The sequence below is a fragment of the Triticum urartu genome, chromosome 3 (genome assembly GCF_003073215.2).
Source record: "Triticum urartu cultivar G1812 chromosome 3, Tu2.1, whole genome shotgun sequence".
Classification (NCBI taxonomy): Eukaryota; Viridiplantae; Streptophyta; class Magnoliopsida; order Poales; family Poaceae; genus Triticum; species Triticum urartu.
Window position 1 is genome coordinate 5420870 of NC_053024.1, and position 17753 is coordinate 5438622.

The 17753-nt window shown below is 41.8% G+C and overlaps 1 pseudogene; it reads right to left on the minus strand.

Moving 5' to 3' along the window:
- Positions 1–12353: 12353 nt before the first annotated feature.
- Positions 12354–14758, minus strand: LOC125547529 (annotated as a pseudogene).
- Positions 14759–17753: the final 2995 nt, after the last annotated feature.

The following is a 17753-nucleotide window of genomic DNA, read 5'->3' on the forward strand; positions in this document are numbered from 1 at the left end:
TTATAAAGTTTGTCCCAAAATTGATGCACACCATTAAAAAATGTACATAACACTTTAAAAAATTGTTCTCTTTCCAAAAATGTTCCTGACTTTTCATAAATTTTACAACGCAAAAAATATGTCGCATAGTTCAAGAAAAACATTTTGTACCATTCAAGGAATTGTTCAACGTGTATTATGAAGATTCTTTATTCAGCACGGTCATTGCCGCCACCGAAACCCTAAGCTATTAGGCCTAAAAATGATCCACAAGCATGGTCATTGCCGCCATATTCAGCACGGTCATTGCCGCCACCGAAACCCTAAGCTATTAGGCCTAAAAACGATCCACAAGCATGTACCCCCCCCCCCCCCCCCCCCCCCCCCCCCCCACCACCGACAGATGAATAGAATGTTCGAGGAGTATGGAGGTTCCCTTTGTTGCTCCTTCATCCGACCTCTTCGTATAGATCTTTCCCCCTTTTTTCTTCCAATTTTGATTTTTCCCCCTGTCAACTTTGGGTCTTTTTTTCACCGTTTTTTCTTCAAGAAAAAAATTGAAATGCCTATTTTCTTTGGTAGGCTAATAACTGCTGATTTAGTAAGGAGGCACATCACTATTCTTAAGCAGTCATGTTAATAGTAAAATGACCGGTAAAGCACAGTAATTGCCAAAAAGACTAACTAAAGTTTTAGCATCATCACTATATAAAAGATAGACTTACAGCCATGGACTAACATATTCAAATATGGCATCAATACCCGGCGATCATCAGTTGGGGAGTTACCCCCGAGCGTTTGATTCATTTAGTAGGGGATGGGGGATCGATCAAACTCTCTTCTATCCCGTTCCGTGTTCGATGTAGCTGCATTTCAAGCGAACCGCAAGAGGGCCCAGATGCCCCAAGAAAATAGGTAGGCATCCAAAGAGAAAGGCAAGGACCAGTTAATTGCTAATGCAGAAAAGGCAAAGAAACATAGATTTATAGTTACCATGACCAATTTTTTTTGTCATGCGCTTAATAATAAAATTGCTGTGAAATAGTTGATAATAATTCCTAAAGCTTGCCATGGTAGCATTACAAAAAAAATACCTAAAATTGCCATTTTTGGAAGAAAAAAATGTTATGAATCTTTCATGGGATCATGAGAATTTTTTTGTAAAATTTTCCATGCGTACAAAATGAACTTGATATGTGAAAAAAATTACAGACATATCTTTAAAGGTTGCCATGTGACAATGTAAAAAAATAATAAATCTACCATGTACATCAAAAAAATAGCACATACCTAAAGCAAAAAATAGCATATTTATACCACCAAGTAAAAATATAAAAAATAAAGGAGGGACTGGGATTCAATCCCAGTTCTCGGAGATGGAAGCTTTATGCACTACAGCACTAGCCAGTCCGGTGGGCGCTCTATTTGGTTGGAATAGAGTTTGTACCACTTTTGTGTCTAGTGAACGAGTTTCACGTCTAACCTGCCAAGGCCCTTTGCACCAAGACAAGTTCATCTGGGCCGGCCGCCGGCCGCCTGCTGCATTGCTTCGAGGTGTTTGTCAAAATCAGCGACGATGGAGCAAATAATTTCTTCCACGTCGTTAATCACAAGCTGCAGGCCCAAGACGTAAGTAAATTTCTGGCATTATTTTCTACAAGTATTGTTCTCCTTAACTCACGTATTCATCTAGTGCTATACCTTGCTTATTACAGGTGGCTGCAGTGCTGAAGTCCGGCAGCCGGCGGCTACACGGCGAAGATGAGATACTGCAGTAGCGGGACAACGGCGACAAAGGAGACCAGATGCGTCTGACAGACGCGAGATGAGTGACAGTAGCGACTACGGAGCTGAATCGTGGTGGCCGCCAACTTGTGATCTTCACATCTATCAGGTGCGTGCGGCGCAACGTGTTCATTAGCGACGGCAAGCGGCCGACGATTTTACTATTCCGGGCGGTGAAACGGTGTAAATTTCCATTTTCATATATACTCTATTCTTTGGGACGAATCTTAGCTATAAACTTTTTCTTGTGTAAGGTATATGATAAAGGTATATTTGTTCAATGTACTACTCCAGACATTCAGAAGGCAGTACTTTATATCTATATATCTATACCTACTACCTACTAATAATAAAGTAAAGTGCGTTTCGCCTATTTTTTCATTCGTTCACCGTCAAAATTTATTTTTCTATCCGAGGTGGTACTAAATTTTTGTCTGTCCGTCTGATTTTTATACTACAATACAGATTTTCGACTTGGGCCGCACACCCTTTGGTCCAGCCAAGCCAGCCCACTTATTTGCCCGCTCATGAAGCTGCAAAAACTCTATTTGTCGCCCAACGCGGCAGATAGTCAGAGCTTCACACAGGGACCCCAAAACTGTGCAAGCCCGTTTCGTTTTTTCTTCCAAATTTATTTTTATTTATACCTTATTTCGTAATAAAATATTAAAAAAATCAGCATTTTATTTTTGTCAAATTTCCTAAAAAACTTACAATTAAATATTGTGTTTCCGTTTTTAAAAATGTTTGGAAAAATATATTTTTCTCTCGTTCTGATTTTCTTTCGAAATTCAGGACATATTTTTTTGTGTTTTCGAAAATTGTTTGGGATTCCCAAAAAATACATTTAAAAAAAAACAAAATTCAAAAAATATTCTTGTTTTAGTAAAATGTTCACAAATTCAATAATGTCCTTGTTTAAAAACTCATTTTATAACATTGTTCTGAATGTTCAAAACATGTTCCATTTTCAAAAGTCGGTCACAACTTCACAAAATGATTGTGTTGTCATAAAAGGTCCATGTCTTCAGAAAATGATGTTGTTTCAAATTTTGTTCATGTTTTTTTAAAAATGGATGGAATATTAAAAATATTGTTTGTAATATCAAAATGTTCTATTTTTCAAGAATATTCGGCAATTCATATTAAAAAAACAAAAAATGTTTTAAATCTAATGTTGCGGTATGTTCTTAAATATTCGCGTCGGCCATTGGTTAGCAGTAGGCATTTGTTGCCATGGCCAACAGCATGTGGTCGAGCCTTTAAGGTCATGTATTCGATTCTTCAACCAGTCGTTTTTCTGGATTTTTACTCGTGCCTCGCAAACACAAGTCATATCGGTGCCTGGCAGTAGCTGGCCCAGATGCCATCGGTTGTGCCTTTTACGCGCTATTTGACGCAACTAGCATCATATAGTAGCTCCCACACAGCTGCCCCAAGAAAAAGCAAAAATATACGTACAGATTTTGTTTCACCCATTCCACACGTAGTTTCCCATTTTTATTTATTTATCCCCAACTGGGCCTACCATGCATTTCTTTTTCTATCACACTGACAAGCAGCAAAAAATTAAGGGCGCGAGGGGATTGAACTATGAACCTTCCCTATTGTGCCGACGGACAAAGCCAACTTAGCTAGCTTGCAATTATGATAGGAACAATCCCACCTTGGAATTTTATACTAAATCACACAAGTTTTTATATGTCCCTAAGTTGTTAAATAAGAATGTTGTGTGAGAATATGGAAGTTGTCTCGAGAATCATCTGCAGAACGCGGCACTTCACAAATTATTGCCGGAGATAACTTGCACGTGCCAATAAAAGACAATATGATGGTTGGCTACAGTCTATAATTGAAAAAATTGTGGGCACGTGCTAATAAAAGAGAATATGTTGGTTTTTCTCTAATTAATAAAAAATTGTGGGCACATGAGCATAAAAATAGCCAAAAAGAATAAACACTGATAATGAAGGGACATTCATGCCTGGTTATGCGCTAATTATGCCAGTCAAACAAAATTTATGCGGTGTAGGAGGTGACAATAGGCGAGGCGCTAATCAACGACACCCAACCGACGCGGCCATGCACTATTGCCGACTATCTCCTCTCATTATTGACGGCTGCCGCCCACGTCATTCCACAGACACAAGATTGAACTACCGCCGATGATGGCAAGAAGGAGGATAAGCGATTATAGATCAGGCGATGTGTTTACATAGAGGACATGGAAAAGCGTGTGTGGGGATATGGGAGTGCTGAGATATTATTTTTCTCCCGTTGCAACGCATGGGCATATTTTCTAGTAAAACTCATATTCTTTCGTTTTGTTTCCCCTCCCTGCGAGAGAGGCGGAACCGAAGGCGACCCGGCTACCACCGTCCTCCGCCAGCGACTCGAGGGGTTCCTCCTCCCTCTGACAGCCGCTCCGACGGCGGCGGGAGAAGGGGGAACCTCACTGTCTCGTCGATGGCATGTAGTTAGGTTAGGGCTAGGTTTTCTTCTTTCACCAGTTTCTGTATTGACGGTTATGGTGGTGGCGGCGTGGAAAATCTGCTTTGGATTCGATTCCAGTGGGTTGCTGTGAGGCGGTCGGCGACGAATCTGGTAGTAAGCTAACCAATCGAGGTGGAACTTTTTCTTTTTTGCTTTGGGCCCGCCGTCATGGTGACGCGTGCTCCGGCATCAACATGGGGGCATGGAGCTCTAGTAGGAGCGTGGTGACTCCGGATTTGTAGGTTCTCGTGGGTGGCGGCGCTTCATCATCATCATTCAACAAACCGACGCAAGTGGCGGCGTAGTTCTGATCTGGCTTATCTTAGGCGTGCTAGTCCTCCTGGACCAAGGATGTGATTTCCTGACCTCTTTATTCCTTGCGCACAACTAAGGGTTTTCCTGGCTCTGGTAGGGAGCGGTGGATATGGCGACAGTGGCGCGCCCTCATCCCTCCTTGGAGGTGTGGCTAGATTGGTTCCCCATGGTGCATTTTGTAATTTCATTATTTTCTTGGGTTGTGTTGTATCACTGCTTATTTTCAATATCAATATAATCTGGGGTCCTTCTCACAAAAAGATGTAAACTATCAATATAAAGGGGATTTTAAGTATGGATGGCATCATCATGCACGTACATGTCTCAAAGTATATGGTGTGCTCCTCTTTTGTTTAATTATTAATTAAAGCAGTTATTAGCTAGCCTTCCCGTGGGTATTGCTAGCCCGTCCACGGCCGCCTGAGCACCGTCTGGCCTTCCGCACCTTGCGCGACGTTTAAGGCCGGAGACGCCATGCCTCGTCCTGCCCGGCAACCAGCGAGCGGCGCGCTCCCGGCCATCGAGAGCATCCTCTGCCTCTCCACGCGAGGCGGCACCGGCCGGGAGTATGGCGTTGCGGCCTTCGCCACGGCGAGCGTGGTGGTTGCACCGAGCCTGCTGCTACCGGCCAATACGACATCTGAAGTACCTCGTGGCTCGTGCTCGTGGTGGTGCCGGCCGGGTGGCTGATGGTCGTGTGCAATTCTCTTGCTGTTTTCCCACGTCTCAAGTGCCACGTGATTGCTAGTTTTCTAGAGGTATATTAACTGGTCTAGGTAGATGTGAAAGACCGATGTGGTACTTTTAAATATGTGAAGCCATTAATGCGACTCATGTACAGGCACGTATTTTAGCAAGGATCAGGATGGACGAAATATTGCGTGTGCTTCTTTCGGCCAAGGCCTAGCCAGAAGCACAAGGCCCAGCCGGACGTACAAGCATAGGGAGGCAACGTATTTTCTGGCGGATGGATGCACGTTTTAGTACCACCTCGAATATGTGTTAAATTTAAACTGAAAGCGTAAAATTACGGGAAGAAGCGTATTGTGATGGTGAATCCACGGAGTCAATCCGTGCTTTATTATTAGGGAGAGATATACTCCCACAAAAACCTTGGGTATGTGCCAACAAAAATAAAATAAAATTTGGGTATGTGCACACGCAAAACGTACTGGACGTCAAGTATCAACCCGTGAGAACAAAGTCAAATATACCTTATACAGTGTAGTATATGCCTGATTGCAAGTTTAAAAAATAAAAAGAGGCATGCACCCGATGGGGCCAAAAAAAGTACATGCACCAGATGCATGCAACGAAAAGTTGTTAGTTCAACAACAACTAAATCATTCCAAACTTCTACTAGCAATCAGCTATGCATGCAAAGTGATTAAGTTTTTTTTTTTTACTAATTTGCATGGCTGGTTACGGTTGGCACTATTGGATATCCAACCTGCTCGTACTCATTGTGTCCCCTTAACCACCCTTATGTAAGAGATATCAATAGACATAACCATGTTCATCTCAGTACCACAAAAAAACTTACGTAGTGCACACTAGATGCTTATTTTTAGCCATTTAAACGAAACTGACAGATATAGAGTAGATGTGTTATTTTTGCATAGTTGCAGGAAGACTCAAGACAAATCTTAGAGGAACATGAAAAACACCAACTGCTTAGTTATACTGAAGGAAAAGGCTACATGAATCAGTCTGTCTTAACAACATATCCAAGTCTTACAAACACAATATTTCATGTTTTAATAATGATCTCAAACCTCAGCGTCACAGTAATGAAAGGGTTGTGCATCATTGCACGCCTAGTCATCCACGGCCGTCATCTAAGGCATGGAGCGAGGCAGCGGGCATGCATCGTGCTCCATGCCCATGAGAGAGACGACTCGAGGTTGAGCTGGGCAAGGCATGCCGCACATGCTCGCTGCGTCTAGGGTTCTGGCGTGGAGAATTTGAAATCTCCCCTTGCCACCGCCATGGATGAAAGAAAGGAAGAGATGCATTCCCCGTGATTACCGGTGTGATGTGCAATGGGAGGAGGAATATGGTAGGCGTCAGAATGATTTTTCAAACTTAAGGGCGCCAAACTGCAAGCTAATCAGGAGTAGGGCTGCAGGAAAAGCTCGAGGCTCGTGAGCCGCTCGAGATCAACTCGTTTGCTAGCTCGACTCAAAAAGAAATGAGTTGACTACGAACACTTTCTGTAGCTCTGAAGAAATGAGCTGATCTTGAGCCAATACTGGCTCGCTCGATTTTAGCTCGATAGCTCGGCATAATATCATTATGTTAAATGATCATGTCATATATTAAATAAAAATAGATAATTTATTACCAAATACGCCGCCCAAGATTTTTCCCCTATTTTCTTTACAAGCAAACAGGGAAGCTTAATTAATTGTAGAGAAAATTTAGGCCTTATTATAGTACGTGGTCGGCCGTGTGTTAAATATTCTGTTGTTCCTAGCATCTTTGGCCTGCACTACACTGCAACTTATTATGATTGTTGGCCAATATTTTATTTTCCCAATTATTTATATATATATATATATATATATATATATATATATATATATATATATATATATGTCATGACATGTTATCTTCTATCAGTACTAGACTTTCGGTTGTGAGAGAATAAGTCAAACTAGTTCTAAAAAATTTATATTATCATCATTCTGATTGGAATAATATTTTCTAGTGCCTTTTTATGCCGTGTTGTGCCTTATCTAGTTGGAATAATGGTTGCACATTTTATATTTTTAATCGTCTCATTTAGCTCAAAACTAGCTCGAGATCGACTCGACATCGTTACAAGCAAATCACGAGTCATGTTCTACAACTCGACATTGAGATTCACTCAGTTTGAGCTCCCTCAAATTTTAATATGAGCTGAGCTGAGCTAAGTCCAACTCGCTCGAACTCGACTCGTTTGCAGCCCTAATCAGGAGCACCAGCAGCCCCATTTATCCATCGATCAATCAAACTACACTAGTGCTCGTGCTTGACAGCGTCACCATGAAGCGCGAGCAGGAAACCCCCAACGTCCGAAGGCTCTCATATGTAGCGAGATTGATCCTACTTGTTTCGCGGTGCTCGACCTCATGTCGGCGGGTCCATCTTCATATCTTGCCGCACTGAAGGACTGTAGCCATGGGAGAGATGGGATCTGTAGAGAAGAGAAAAGACCAAGGTGAGCGGGCAAGCCGATCGTGCGTGTTTCCTTTTCTTTTCCCATCCGCGGATGGTATGTGCATAGCCCAGATTTGCCACGGTCGGGTTTTTCTTCGAGCTTTGTTTAGTTGTCGGTTTTGTGTGCGCGTATCATATGATGAGAATGAAAGCAGGGAGGTGGGATTTTTTTTATCAAAGGGCTTGCCTTTGCATAGACTTTATTGAATCGGAAATTTCGATTTCTGTTGTAATTTGGTAAGTAGTGAGACAAGAGATTTTTATTGTAATTTGGTCAGATTAGAAAATATATGTGACTTTTTTTGTATTTGGAAAGTTGTGATTGTGATTCAATAGTATGGATAATGATATGTAATAAATGGCGTAGTGCGTGGGATTACTGATTTGTCATTGAGGGATATCTGGAAAAAAAATTGGACGGTCATTGACAAAAACAAAATCTTCTATATGTCTTTTAGGAAGGTGATCTCCCATATAAGGTGTGATATTTGAATTCTCAATTATCTACTTACGTGATTGAATTTAATCGGCGCCGGTCAAAGCCAGCACAAAACAATGAATGAGAAGGGTCGGGGATATCAATTCGGTTTTAGTGGGAGGGAGAGAACAACAACATTGAGGGAGGTGTTGGGAGGTGAGGAAAAGCTAAACCAGTGAAGCGGGACTATCAACTCCCCTTTAATCATAGAGATTAAAGGAAACATTGAAGTAAACTAAAAAAAGTGAACGCATGATAGCAGTTTGTGCACCTCCTAGATGTTGAACGTTGTTAGTCTTTCCTACGAAAAACAAAACTTTGTTGGTGTATGCTTTGATGACATCTTCTCCAATGGTGGTCCTGTTGTTGTCAAGCGTTTCCTATCCAATGTCCATCTCCCCTTTATCGTGTTGTTTGACGGTGATCTCAATGAATTATTACTTGATCTTTATCTCGACCTCATTCCTATTCGTTAGAAAATTATTTTAGCACTTATCCTGGATATAACTTTCATTACCTAATATGTCCGTGATTTGAAATGAATAGGCACCTGCCAAAGCAAGCATGAAATAAATAAATTAGAAGGGTCGGTCAAATCAATTCGGGTTTTAATGGGAGGGACAAAAAACTAACGTGGAGGGGGGGGGGGGGGCTGGGAGGTGAGAAAGAAGTAAACCGGTGAGGCGAGAGTATTAAATCACCTTTAATACATGAGATTAGAGGAAAAGATGAAGTGCCGTCATTTTTTTTTTGAGAAAAAGTGAACGCAGGCTAGCTCTTTGCCTGCATCCTTGATGCTAAACGTTGTTAGTGTTTCCTGCGAAAAATAAAACTTCATTGGTGTATGCTCCGATGGTGGTCCTGTTGTCGTCACGCTTTTCCTATCCAATGCCCATTCACCCTTCGCCGTGTTCTTCGATGGTGATGTCAATGAATTATTTGCTGATCTTTATCTCAACCTCATTCCTACTCCTCGTAACTTTATTGTAGTACTTATCCTAGATATAACTTTAATTACCTAATATTTATGGAGTTGAATTGAATCGGCACCTGCAAAAGGAAGCAGGAAAAACAAACAAGGAGGGTCCGGCGAATCGATTCGGTTTTTTAGTGAGAGGGAGAGAAACCAGCGTGGATAGGAGTGGTGGGAGGTGAGGCGAAACTAAAAAGGTGATGCGAGTATACCAACTCCCCTTTAATAGCGAACATTGAAGGAAACACTGAAGTAAAAAAAAAGTGAGCGCCGGATATATATAGCTGTTTGCGTACGTCCTCGATGCTGAACGTTGTTAGTGTTTCCTGCAAAAAATAAAACTGTGTTGGTGTCTGCTTCGATGGTGATCCTGACATCCTGTTGTTGTCGCGCTTTTCCTATCAAATGTCCATCTCACATTCATCGTGTTCTTCGATGGTGATGTCAATCTATTATTATTTGCGGATCTTTATCTCCACCTCATTCCTAGTACATATCCTGGATGTTCTTTTGGGCTTGTAAGTTTGTCCCCGTACCTTGTCATGATGATATCTTTGTGTTTGGACCTATTAACCAATCAGAACCACTACTTTTCAAGGCATCTTTTGTACTCGGTTTCTCAAATGATTGCAATTATTGGGGCACGAGCTTCACCAAAATGACTGGTTGTGCGCAGCAGATAATAGCCGATTTTATCGTACGAATTTTCGTTAGAAAAGACCACATACGTTTTCATATTGACAGAAAGGACCATATGCTCACCGTGTTGACAAAAAAGACCAGCTACGCTGTGGCGGCAAGGCTGGTACCCAACACGTGGCACCTGCCGCCACATGCGAAGGCGGCAGGGCCTGCCGCCACAGCCCACGGCGGCAGCCTGGGCATAACAGGAAATCGATGGACATTGGGGTTTGTAAGAATGGCGACGCCACGTGGGGCCTGCCGCCATACTCCATGGCGGCAGGTCCTGTTGCTGTTGCGCGCGTCTCCACCATGTTCTTCCTTCAGTCATTTCCTCCAGAAAAAGTGCATGAATCCTATATTCTGCCTGCTTGCAACGTTCTTTCAGAGCATCTCCAACAGGCGCCCAAAAAGAGCTCCGCGCACTAAAATTTCATTTTTTTGGGCGCCGAACAGCTCCAACAGCGCTAAAAAAAAATTGGGTGCGCGCTGAAAAATGCTATCGCGCACAGCATATTTTGGGTTCCGAATTGCGCGCGCTTCATAATTTGCATTGTGTGCTTTTTGGGCGCGTATTTTTAGGCGTTTACTAAAACAATGTTAGTCCCGGTGCATTAAAAGTGCTACAGTGACGTCTTATAACTTTTATTGGGCGCGGAATTTTTATGCGGCCGTTGAAGATGCTCTCAATGTGTGGCAGTAGGCTAGCACTACAGACACGACATGCAATCTGACAACATAAACTATGGCCACGCGCTACACTGTTCGTAAAAACTCACCTACAAAACAGGCTCCTTGCTAGTAAGTGCTAAGGGAGCTGCTAAGCGTCTGACATGTTTCTGTTTCTCTCTCTCAAGCCAGCTGCAATAGTCAGGGCATGCACTGTTCCTTATGTGTTGATTACTGCCAAACAATACCCAAGCAGCAGCGAATAGTGCTGCCTCCACATGCTGTGGCGGCGGTTGCCACATCGCCCATTCCATTCCGTTTTAGCGTCTGATTCCCGTTATGTCCGGGCTGCCGCCGTGGGTTGTGGCGGCAGGCCCTGCCACCTCTGACTGTGGCGGTAGGTGCCACGTGTTAGCTGCCGGATGTGCCGCCATAGTGTAGCTGGATTTTTTTGTCAATATGGTGAGTAGGTGGTCGTTTATGTCAATACGGAAACGTATGTAGTCTTTTCTGATAAAAAATCATTATCGTATGGGTCATTCCTGCTCCGCTCTACAAAAAGGAAAACTTTGTTTTTGCCACTCTTGCTTTTGCCAATTTTGCTTATGCCACTCTAGAATTTGACATCTCACTTTTGCCACTCTTTGCTTTAGACAATACATCACTTTTGCCATTCCATGAAAAAAATGATAATTTTTCATTTCACTTTTGCCACTCTTAGCTTTTGACAATGTATCACAATTGCCACTCTGAAAATTTTGCTTTTGTACAGAATGGCAAAAGTGATGTATTGTCAAAAGCTAAGAGTGGCAAAAGTGGGAAGTCAAATTCTAGAGTGGCATAAGTAAAATTGGCAAAAGCTAGAGTGGCAAAAACAAAGTTTCCACTAAAAAAACACCCCGCGGTCAAAACATTGTTTAGAGAAAACTAATCACATAAATGAATTATTTTAGCTGTCGGAACTAGCATATTTAAGCCAGTGTGTCAGTGTGTGTAATTTTCTTGCTCTGCGCACAAGGTCCCGCAAAGAACAATTACACAAGAGAAATTTCTTGCTTTGTGCACTTAACTGTACGTTTCACTAAAAGAAGAATTGAATAGAACGAATGGCAGAGTGCCAAATAGCTGCTGAAACTATTAGAAATTATGAATTTAGGGTTGTTTAATTCTGCCAAGGATGGCCCCGCCAAAACACGGGCCAGCCAAAAAATTGGCGCAGTATCCAGCCGCCCACGTCACGCCAACTCGTGGGCATAAAATTGAACTGGGAAGGAGTAGCCAGCCTTGCCATGCCAAGTGATGGGCTTTGGATCAAAGGGATGCCCGAGCACTGAGTCAATGGACGCCAATTATTTGGCTTGGCAGAGTGTGGCTCCCGTCCAAACACGCCTTTAGATCCGGAAAGTGTTAAGTACATTAATTAAGTCACCACAAGTCTAACTAATGCTAATTAGGCCGTGACTATGACACGTGTATGGCATGTCATCCATCTTGCAACCTCAATTTTTCTGCAAATGCCAGCATGAGGAACTGAAGCCCAACAATTTTTCTGCCTATCTTCATTGACCTGTAGGGGCAATTTTCCTTATTTATGGTGTCTTTGGTGGGAGTTTTTTGGTGGCCAATTACATGGCATGCTACGCGTGGTGGTTTGGGCCTCCGTCTTGTTAAGAGTTGTGTTGACTCACTTGATGTACTTGTAAGATCTTGAATTCTGCATCGATCATTTTAGCAATTTCAGGACATGCTTGGTACATTTGTCAACAACTCAGGATATATGAATTGTGATACACTTATCTGAACATATGTGCGGGTGCAAAAAGAAGTGCAGAAGATAGGCTATACATTCAATGCTATAACAACAGCACAATGTTTTTGCTGCTAATTGGTGTCGATCATTTACCACTCGCATTACAAGCCATTGCTACAAGTAGAATTGTAGATATTACAATACATAAATGTGTACAAAAGGAAGCAACCTTGGCAGCAGAAGCAACATGAGCGGATGAAACACAACTGGAGAGACCTCTCCTTATGTTAGCCTGTGAAAGGAGCCTCCACGAAAGACCAAACCCAATAGCCATGGAAGATAATAGAAGGAAAGATCCAGTCAAGCTGCTGGACGAAGCGGTGCTGATAGTTGTTATCGACACAGCCAAAAATCCAGTGAAGGTGACCTTTGTAAGTTCTAGTGATGCTGGCTCAGATTCCTGTTCAACTTCTGTGTTCACCTCCAACACGACTAGGACTAGAAGTTGACCAAAGTTACAGCTGGTGGCAGTAAGACCAATAGGGCAACCTCAAGAGGCGTGAGCTTACGCATGACAACCAACAATAGTACGAAGATACCAACCGCCATGATGCCGTCTAGGATGAGTGTTAAACACACAATTTGTTGCTCTCTTTCAATCCTTTCTTCAGGGCTACCATGCCTATGTACCGCAAACCATTGAGGTGGTGTCATCTCCAGAAACATTAAGCACACGCCAAATGTGCAGATGATGAAACTAATATAGCCCACTGATTCCCCACTCGTGTGACCCGTCTGGCCATGACCATCGAGTGCTAGACCTTCGAACCATAGAAACATAATTCCAGTGACACCGATCAGGAACTCATGTGATTCATCTAGCACATTGTGCATATCTATTGTGTATTCCCGCCCATCGTTGTTCCGTGTGTCATACATGTTGTAGCAGACAATTCGAACAAGGACCAAGATTCCACAGATGAGTCCAACGGTGATAAAAATGGATTTGGAGACAATGGATTGTGCAATCAAGCAAGGAAGGACGATAAGGCAACAAGATGAAAGGGTTGCCAGAATCGTTGTTACGGGGGCAAGACTTACGCGCCAGCCAGGGAATCCCTCCGAGAAGAAACACACTAGCAAGGGGCAAATGCTGGTAATCAAAGTAAAGCCTGCCAGGGTGATCATGGCGAAGGGGACACCATGACCATACACCTTGCCAATGAGATCCACTATGTTCAGAGCCAGTGCAAGAAGCACTGGGCATATCATAACCACCACTCCTTCTGCCAAGCCACGGGAACGGTTTAACAGCTCAGCCTAAATCAAATATCAATATCATAACACGACGTCATGGTGAGTAATCAGTAAATACTAAATATATGCTTAGAGTGACATAGATATGGTGGAAATCAGAAAAAAAAGGCTTAAAAAATCTTTGATTAGTACTAAAATATAAAATATATTAAAACCATAAATTTATAAAAAAATGGAAATGCTATTAATTTAAAAAACAAGGCAAATAAAAAAATTAATAGAAAATTGTATTTTTTAAAGAAAACTAGAAACTTCAAGAAGGCCTCAAATAGTACATTGATGATAAATATAGCTTTATTTCACTTAATGTTCACAAATGATTTCTGCAATCTAAACTCGCCTGAGTAGTTTTAAGGATTTGAGATTGTTTATAACTTTATGTTACATGGCTAGATTTTCTGTTCTATTAATATACTAGTTTCCTTCTTTACAATTTCTGGAGTTTTCTTCGGTTTTGTTGTCGACATATTTGAGTTTTTATTTGAATATTTTGACTGGGCTGTATGTGCGTAAAACCCTTGCAGTTCGATATGGTATTAGAGTTTAAGAATCCAAAGCCAGTAGATTATTTGGAACAGTTCGGGGATAAAATACAGGTTTTTCTATGAATAAATGGTACGCGCAAAACGATAGAAGTTATTGAAGCAACAATCTGTATAGCATGGATCGCTTTGTTCATCAAGTTAGCTAGACATCTAAGGCATGTATATACGGGGGACCAACGGGTTATATTTCCTAGATCTTCTCACATAGGACTACAAGAGATGGTATGACGAACAGTGCCATGGCTGCTCGGTCGCATGTTCTTGATCTTGGCCGCTACTTGAGACTTTGAGTTCTCAAACCAGAAAGAAGTGCAGTGGACTGTTGGTGAAGGGATAGAGAGGGATGCGTACCGTACCATCTCAAAACGATGTCCAATGAGCTTTGGCCGGAAGTTGCCAGACAGAACGAAGAGCTTACTACGTGCCCCTGCTCTTCTCTAAGGGCGGAACTGCTTTGGTCTGAAACTCTTAAACTGGAATTGCTAGCAAACCACGTGGAAAGGACATCACAACGAAGCCGACGACTCAAACGAGTCAATGATTAGCATCCAAGTAGCTAGGAATAATGTAAAGTAGAAACTTCCTTGCAGTGACCAGAGATGACTAGGTTAATTGTCATTTTGTTTTGAATTCGAACCTTTGGATGTGTGGAGGTCTCCCTTCCTTGGAACGAAAACGACCAAGGCGCGTGGAACGAAAAGGAACTTTGCGCTACTAGCCATGGCATACCACGCTTTAGCCAAACATGAGCTAGCAATATTAAGCTTTAGCCACATACCTCTTTTCTTTTTTTAAAGGAGAGACACCGACTACAACATATAGATAGAAAAGGTTGCAGCATCATATTATTGCAACATTTTTCTTTGCAAATGCCACTACACGATTTGCATACAATATGAAATGGAACTATATTTCGGGAAGTTTTTACCGACCTTGCGGGGCAGATAAGCTCACAAAATTAATTGCTTAAATTGGAAACGAAGTTGGGAACCGACCTCAATTATTTGGGTTTTTTCTGATAACAGAGATATAAGAATTAATTAAGATTGCGACGGGACTCCGAACTTCAGCGCCCAGAAAATTGCTTCACCAAAACCAAGATCCAATTGGGGGGGGGGGGGGGGTGCTCTCAACCCTTGGAGGCCATGGACTAGAGGCGAAAATCTTCTCCTATCTAGGGAGAAGGCCAAGGAAGAAGAAGAATGAGTGAGGCCTGATAAATCCATTTTGCATCATTATTTTCTACTATAATTTATCCTATTCAATTGATATATTTTACAATATGATGTAACTTTAAGTCTTCTATCTCTTAAAGTGCAAGAAATACAAGGAGAGTAGAATTATCGCACAACTGGAATCTAGACCTAAAAACAACAGAAGAAAACAATTCTTCGGAGCTCAAAATGGAATATATGAAAAATTGTGGAGCAAAGAGCGACCAAAGGGGACCCACAAGGGGCTCACATGCCTTGGTGGTTCGCCCTACACCTAGGGCGCGCCATGTGGCCGTGTGAGGTCTCTATGGCCGATTTGCCGATGCCCTTTGCATCTAAAATCACTTTTGCCCTAGAAAAAATCATAGGAAATCCTCGGGACTTTCTACCACCATCTGTGAGGCAGACTTGGGCGGAGCACTTTTGCTCTTTGGTGAACAATTATGTTGGGGAAACTTCCCTCCGGGAGGGGGAAATCAAAGCCATCATCATCACAAACACTCCAATTATCATGGGGATCATCATCCTCATCAAAATCTTCACCATCACCATCTCATCTCCAAACCCTAGTTCTTCTCTAGTCTCCAATGTTTGTATCAAACCCAGGATTGGTACCTGGCAGTACTTATATGTGTTGATTACACCTTGTGCCTGATGCATAGGAGAATTATTAGTGAAAGATTGTTATGTTCAGATTGTTCTTCATATATGAATGCCTACTCATCATGATTAATATGATGAGTTGTGAGTTGTTCCATTAGTTCTTGACGACATGGGAGAAGTCTTGTTGCTAGTAATCATGTGAAGTTGATTCACGTTCAATGTTTTGATATTATGTTGTGTTGTTCTTTCTCTAGTGGTGTTATGTGAACGTTGACTACATGATACTTCATCATCTTTGGACCTATGGGAAGGAATTGTGGAATTAATTTGTAGATGATGGGTGCTGAGAGTGATAGAAACCCAAACCCTTGGTTATGAATTGTTTCGCGAGGGGCTGTTTTGGATCTTATGTTTAATGCTATGGTTAGATTTATCTTAATTATTTCTCTTGTATTTCTTGATGCTTGCATGGAGGGTATAATTATAAGTAGGTGCTTGTTCAAGTAAGAATATTACATTAGCTTCGATTCACCCACACAACACTTATGAAGGCAATGGATGTTAACTCAATGAACCATGGTGAAAGTAACTTGACGAGATTCCCGAGTGTCCTCAAGAACGTTTTAGTCACTATACGAAACACATCCATCTTGTCCTTAGCATCAATATGGATGGAGCCACTTGCTGCACTATATTACTGCTGTTACTTGTTACTTGTTACCTTGCTACTATTTATGTTGCTACCAGACTATCTAGCAAAACTATCTTTACAACATTTGAAGTGAAATCTCGCTAAAAACTGCTTGTCAATCTCTTTTGCTCCTCGTTGGTTCGACACTCTTACTTATTGGAAGGACTATATTGATCCCCTATACTTGTGGGTCATCAAGAATCTTTTCCGGATTTTGGCAAGAGCAACTTTTACCATACATGTTTTTGTTTTCGTCAGCTACTATGGAAGATAATCCTTTAAGAGGCTTGCTTGGGGGGGGGGGTGACCTCTCCACGTGCACAAGTGGTTAGCAATGAAACCCCACTGACTTAAAATATTTTTTATGAAATACATGTTGGCATGCTTGAGCAAGTAAAGACTAAACTTTATGCAGGAGATGGAACTGTCCATCCTAATATGCACTTGTTGTTTATACAAGAACTTTGTGGTTTGTTTAAGCTTTCATGTTTGTCGGATGGATAAATATGAATACGTTAATCCATTTATCTTTGGATGAAAATGCAGTGGCATGGTTTAGGCTATTGGATGATCCGTTCTCATGGGACTGTGGCTGAACTAGAGTTCACTACTACACTATGTGCGATAACGACATCCCAGACAGTGCAAAAACAGATCCATGTGTCCATCAGAAGAAACTTGTGAGATTGGAGGGTCATCGCACATGAAACTATAACGCAAACTATTTGTGATACTTTGCACACAATTATTTTTGGTAAACCTTTTGCGGAAGTGAACTTTAGCACACACAATTTCAGTACGATAAACCGCGTGTATATACTTACACATGGGTTTGGCTATTCAATGGTCTATGTCAACTGCTCCCATTGCACACATAAAAATTCGGGTGTAACCGTGTGCATTAAATCCTAGACAGTTAGTATATCGAACTATGTGTCTGGTTTAACCTTTCACACACAGCCGTTGTTTTCTAACTGTTTGCGATATTGTTATTTGGATAAGATCAACCTCGCTGTAATGGCGTGTCGCCAGTCCACCAAAGGAAGGATATGCAAGAGA